Here is a 6,487-nt window from a genome sequence, read left to right as displayed (position 1 = left end):
CACACCTCTCCCCTGGTCACACGCAACGCTTTCCAATGGGGCTACCTAATGACTGGTCTGGAAGTCCCGTTGAGGGCTCATATGCCTCCCGGATCCCAGCCAGGGTCCCCTGAGTCTTGCTGTGTGCACTGGTTCCCAGAAATAGGGTAGCCTTCCTCTGGATTACTAGGGGCATGGTATGCCGGAACACCCCTCCCAGGCAGGAGGTTCTTTTTCCGGGGACCAGATGGTCTATGCCCGGACAACACCTCCCCTCCAACCGTGGGCTCCCTCTTCCGTCCCACGGCATGGCAAAGTGCCTGGGGTCTCCGAGCCCCGGGAAGCGGAACCACTGAGCCCTGCGTGGGCAAATGGAAAACCTACCGCGAAGGCTCTGGGTGGGCAGATGGGAGTCCTTTTGATCCCGGCCATCTGGTCACACGCAATACTTTCCAATGGGGCGACCAGATGGTCGGGCCGGCCTTGAAGTCCCGATGAGGGCTCATTTGCCTTCCGGATCCCAGCCAGGGCTCCAGGAGGTCGGGCACATTTGTGCCTAGGGTCCCCAGAGCCTCGCAGTGCGCATGGGTTCCCAGAAAGAGGGAGAACCTTCCTCCAGATTACTAGGGGCATAGTATGCCGGGACACCCCTCCCGGGCTGGTGGTTCCTTTCGGGGATCAGATTGTTTATGCCCGGACAACACCTCTTCTCCGGCCGGGGGCTCCCTCCTCCGGCCCACAGCATGGCAAAGTGCCCAGGACAGGTTCCATGAGTCCTGGGCAGTCCTCCCGGAGAGCTCCGGTGGTATACCCCAAGCCTGAGGCCCAGCCGGGGTCCCCAAGTTCCCGGGAAGCAAAGTCCCCGAGCCCTGCATGGGCAGGCGGGAACTCTACCGCAAAGGCTCGGGTGGGCAGATGGGAGACCTTTTGATCCCGGCCATCTGGTCACACCTTTCCCCTCGGCCATCTGGTAACATGCAATGCTTTCCAATGGGGCGACCAGATGGTCAGGCCGGCCTTGAAGTCCCGATGAAGGCTCATTTGCCTACCGGATCCCAGCCAGGGCTCCAGGAGGTCGGGCACATTCGTGCCTAGGGTTCCCTTAGCCTTGTGGTGCTCACCGGTTTCTAGAAAGAGGGGTAGCCTTCCTCCGGATTAATAGGGGCATGGTATGCCGGAACACCCCTCCCGGGCTGGCGGTTCTTTTTCCGGGGACCAGATGGTTTATGCCCGAACAACACCTCCCCTCCGTCCAGGGGCTCCCTCCTCCGTCCCACAGCGTTGCAAAGTGCCCAGGATGGGCTCCATGGATCCCGGGCAGTCCTTCCTCATTCCTCCGGCCCGAGGCCTGAGGCCCAGCCGGGGTCCCCGAGCCCCCGGGAAGCAGAGCACCGAGTCCTGAGTTGGCAGGCAGGAGCCCTACCGAAAAGACTAGGGTGGGCAGATGGGAGTTCTTTTGGTCCCGGCCATCTGGTCGCACCTCTCCCTTCGGCCAATTGGTCGCACGCAATGCTTTCCAATGGGGTGACCAGATGGCTTGGCTGCCCTGGAAGTCCCGATGAGGGCTCATTTGCCTCACGGATCCCATCCAGGTCTCCTGGAGGTTGGGCACATTCGTGCCTATGGTCCCCTGAGCCTTGGGGTTCGCATGGGTTCCCAGAAAGAGGGGTAGCTTTCCTCCGGATTACTAGGGGCATGGTATCCAGGGACACCTCTCCTGGGCTGGCGGTTTTCTACCGGGGACCAGAAAGTCTATGCCCGGACAACACCTCCTCTCCGTCCAGGGGCTCCCTCCTCCGTCCCACGGCATGGCAAGGTGCCCGGGACGGGGTCCATGGGTCCTGGGCAGTCTTCCCCCGGGTCTCTGGGCCAGAGAGCTCCAGTGACATCCCCATGCCAGAGGCCTAGCCGGGGTCCTCAAGCCCCCAGGAAGCGGAGCCCTTGAACCCTGCGTGGGCAGGCGGGAGCCCTACCGCGAAGGCTCGGGTGGGCAGATGGGAGTCCTTTCGGTCCTGGCCATCTGGTCGCACCTTTCCCCTCCGCCATCTGGTCACACGCAATGCTTTCCAATGGGGTGACCAGATGGCTGGGCTTCCCTGGAAGTCCCTTTGAGGGCTCATTTGCCTCCAGGAACCCAGCCAGGGCTCCAGGAGGTCGGGCGCATCCGGGCCTTGGGACCCCTAAGTCTCTCGGTTTGCATGGGTTCCCAGAAAGAGGGGTAGCCTTCCTTCTGATTACTAGTGACAAGGTACGCTGGGACCCCTCTCCGCCTAGCGGATGGGGTCCGGCAGGCCTGAGGAGCCTCCCCCTGATGGGCTGGGTCCAGGGCCCTGGGGATGGTGGCCTCCCCACCCCAGGCGCCGTCCTTGGTCCCGCTGTGTGGCAGGGTGCCCGAGCGAGGTCCAACGGGCTTCCCCTTTGCCTCTGAGCCTGGGAGTCCTGGCTGGGTGCTCCGGCCCTGGGCCCCATCCCCCGGCCTGCCGCTCTGCCAAAGGCCTGGGACGGGGTTTTGTTGTGCCTGGGGAGCCTCCGCTTGCTTAGCTGGGTGCAGGAGCTCTGGCAGGGGCCCCTGAGGGCCCCAGGCAGGGTGGCCTCCCCACCCTGGGCTCCGTCCTTGGTCCTGCCACATGGCAGGGTGCCCGAGATGGTGTCCTGCAGGCCCGAGGAGGCTTTCCCTGTGCCTCCAGGCCTGGGATCCCCGACTGGGTCCAGGGGCCTGCCGAGCCTTGGGTCGGGTGCTCCAGCCTGCTGCACTGCCAAAGGCCCAGGACCCCAGCCTGCCACACTGCCAAAGGCCCAGGACAGAGTTCCGTTGTGCCCGGGGAGCCTCCTCTTGCTTGGCTGGGTTCAGGAGCTCCGGCTGGGGCCCCTGAGGGCCCCAGGGAGGGCGGCCTCCATACCCCGGGCCGTGTGGCAGGGTGCCCGGGACATGGTCCGGAAGGCCTGGGGTGCCCTGGCTGGGTCCAGGGGCCCCATCAGTCCTCATGTCGGGTGCTTCAGCCCTGCCCCCTGGCATCTGATCCACCAAGGGCCCAGGACAGGAGTCCGTTGGTCCTGTGCAGGCCTCCCCTGCTTGTCAAGGTGTCCGCGGACCCCGAGTCATAGGACCCGTCGTGCCCCCCTCGCAGCCTCCATGGCTGGGGCCCAGCGGGTGCCCTGCGCCTCCGGTCCCCCATGCCCCGGCACCCGCTCACTCTTTTGTTGGGGCACAGAGTGACCAGATGGCTTTCCTTTCGTGCCCGGCTATCTGGTCGCATCTTTCCCCTCGGCCATCTGGTCGCACCTATCCCTGCTGGTCGCACCCAATGCTTTCCTATTGGGTGGCCAGATGGCCAGGCTTCCCTGGAAGTCCCGATGAGGGCTCATTTGCCTCCCAATCACAGCGAGGGCTCCAGGAGGTCGGGTACTTTCGCGCCTTGGGTTCCCTCTGTGTGCACGGATCACCAGAAACGCACCTGCGGCTCAGCCCCTTGCCGATGGTCCTTTTTCCCTGAGTTTGCTCAGTTAGACCTCCGTGAGGTCCAGCTATTCTGAGACGGGGAAGGCAGAACCCGGGCCCACCCATTGGGGCCCCCAGGGGCCCAGGTACGTATTTGCCTCTCAACCCCTTCCTGAGGGTCCTTTTTCTCTGAGGTTTCTCAGTTAGACCTCAGTGAGGTCCGGCGCCCGCCTGGGCCCCCCAGGGGCCTGGGTATGCACCTGCCTCCCAGCCCCTTACTGATGGTCCTTTTTCTCTGAGTTTGCTTAGTTAGACCTCTGTGAGGTCCGGCGATGCTGAGACAGGGGAAGGCAGCACCCGGCCCACCTGCCGGGGCCCTCAGGTGGCCCGGGAATGCACCTTTCTCTCAGCCCCTTCCCGATGGTCCTTTTTATCTGAGTTTGCTCAGTCAGACCTCCGTGAGTTCCAGCGATTCTGAAACAGGGGAAGGCAGAATCTGGGCCCGCCTGCTGGGGCTCCCAGGGGCCTGGGTACGCACCTGCCTCTCGTCCCCTTCCTGATGGTCCTTTTTCTCCGAGTCTGCTTCCCCGGGAGCAGGTAGGGATGCTAAGCCAGCATACCCCCTGCGCAGGGTCGCCTGCCAGGGGATGCCCCAGCTGTACTCTGATCGATTGTGCACTATCGGTCCATTCAGGGATGGACTGCTTGGCCAGCCTCGGCTGTTGTTTCAGCCCTCCACCCCACATACACCGTCTGACTCGATTGCCTGCCACCTGGCAGGAGACCCTACCCAGCAGAGTGAAGGCGAGAGGCCCCGGCAGCCCGTGCCCCCCAGTGGTGTGAACCAAGCGGAAGGGGTTGGGTGGCACCAGGCCCTTGGATGCTGCTCCCCGGCAGGTCCGAAGGCCCCGCATGCCACACCGTCACCCCTCTCTGCCCAGCATATTTCCACAGCAGCTCGGAACGACTGTTCCGAGGGGGGACGCCGCCGCCAGGCTCCGGCACCCCTGCGTCTCGCTCAGGCTGCAACTCGGCCTGCCTCTCCCTCCTGCGGAAAATGGCTGGGCCTGCTGGTGCCCATGCGACCGCACCTCTCCACACTCCTCCAGTGAGCGCTCCCGCCCAGGCGGGTGGGCTCCTTTTCCTGGCAGGCTCCCGAGAGATGGAGGGGTGCGTGAAGGTTGCCAGTCAGGGAGATGGCCACACGCCCCCACTCTGTCAGCAGGTATGCTTATCTCAAAGATTAAGCCATGCACATGTAAGTACACACGGCCGGTACAGTGAAACTGCGAATGGATCATTAAATCAGTTATGGTTCCTTTGATCGCTCCATCTGTTACTTGGATAACTGTGGTAATTCTAGAGCTAATACATGCCGACGAGCGCTGACCTCCCGGGATGCGTGCATTTATCAGACCAAGACCGATTCGGACTCACCCGGCTGCTTTGGTGACTTTAGATAACCTCGGGCCGATCGCACGTCCCCATGACGGCGACAATACATTCAGATTTCTGCCCTATCAACTTTCAATGGTACTTTCTGTGCCTACCATGGTGACCATGGGTAATGTGGAATCAGGGTTCAATTCTGGAGAGGGAGCCTGCAAATCGGCTATCACATCCAAGGAAGGCAGCAGGGCGCAAATTACCCACTCCCAACTCGGGGAGGTAGTGACGAAAAATAACAATACAGGACTCTTTCGAGGCCCTGTAGTTGGAGTGAGTACACTTTAAATCCTTTAACGAGGATCCATTAGAGGGCAAGTCTGGTGCAATCCGCTTTGGTAATTCCAGTGTATATTAAAAATACTGCAGTTAAAAAGCTCGTAGTTTGATCTTGGGATCGAACTAGCAGTCCGCTGCAAGGCGAGCTACCGCCTGTCTCGGCGCCCCCTTGATGCTCTTGACTGAGTGTCCCGGGGGTCCGAAGCGTTTACTTTGAAAAAATTCGAGTGTTCAAAGCAGGCAGGACGCCTGAATACTTCAGCTAGGAATAATGGAATAGGACTCTGGTTCTATTTGGTTGGTTTTCGGAACTGGAGGCATGATTAAGAGGGACGGCCGGGGGTATTCGTATTATCCCGCTAGAGGTGAAATTCTTGGACCGGCGCAAGACGAACCAAAGCGAAAGCATTTGTGAAGAATGTTTCTATTAAGCAAGAATGAAAGTCGAAGGTTTGAAGACGATCAGATAACGTCGTAGATGCGACCATAAACGATGCCGACTAGCGATCCGGCGGCGTGTTTCCCATGACCCGCAGAGCAGCTTCCGGGAAACCAAAGACTTTGGGTTCTGGGGGAAGTATGGTTGCAAAGCTGAAACTTAAAGGAATTGACGGAATGGCACCACCAGGAGTGGACCTCACCCAGCCGGGACACGGAAAGGATTGACAGATTGATAGCTCTTTCTCGATTCTGTGGGTGGTGGTGCATGGCCTGTCTTAGTTGGTAGAGCGATTTGTCTGGCTAATTCCGATAATGAATGAGACTCCTCCATGCTAACTAGTTACGCGACCCCCAGCGGTCGGCGTCCAACCTCTTAGAGGGACAAGTGGCGTTCAGTCACACGAGATCAAGCAATAACAGGTCTGTGATGCCCTTAGGTGTCTGGGGCTGCATGCGCGCTACACTGAACAGATCAGCATGTGTCTACCCCTCAAAAACAGGTGTGGGTAACCCGCTGAACCCCGTTCGTGATAGGGATTGGGGATTGCAATTATTTCCCATGAACGAGGAATTCCCAGTAAATGCGGGTCATACGCTCGCATTCATTAATTCCCTGCCCTTTGTACACACCGTCCGTTGCTACTACCGATTGGATGGTTTAGTGAGGTCCTCGGATCGGCCTCGCCGGGGTTGGCAACGGCCCTGATGGAGCGCCAAGAAGATGATCAAACATGATTATCTAGAGGAAGCAAAAGTCATAACAAGGTTTACGTACGTAAACCTGCGGAAGGATCATTAACGGCGGAGCGGCCCGAGCGACTGACGGCCCCAGCCTGAAGCCCTTGGCTACCTCCTGCAAGCACACTCCGTAGGCACAGGGCCCGGCCCTGCCCTTGCACGTCT

The 6,487-nt window shown here is 60.3% G+C and overlaps 1 pseudogene; it reads left to right on the top strand.

The window, feature by feature from the left end:
* Positions 1-4,630: 4,630 nt before the first annotated feature.
* On the top strand, positions 4,631-6,382 carry LOC147659271 (18S ribosomal RNA; annotated as a pseudogene).
* Positions 6,383-6,487: the final 105 nt, after the last annotated feature.

The sequence above is a fragment of the Lissotriton vulgaris genome, unplaced genomic scaffold (assembly GCF_964263255.1).
Source record: "Lissotriton vulgaris unplaced genomic scaffold, aLisVul1.2 SCAFFOLD_2091, whole genome shotgun sequence".
NCBI classification, from domain to species: Eukaryota; Metazoa; Chordata; class Amphibia; order Caudata; family Salamandridae; genus Lissotriton; species Lissotriton vulgaris.
This window is presented reverse-complemented; position numbering and strand designations above follow the sequence as displayed.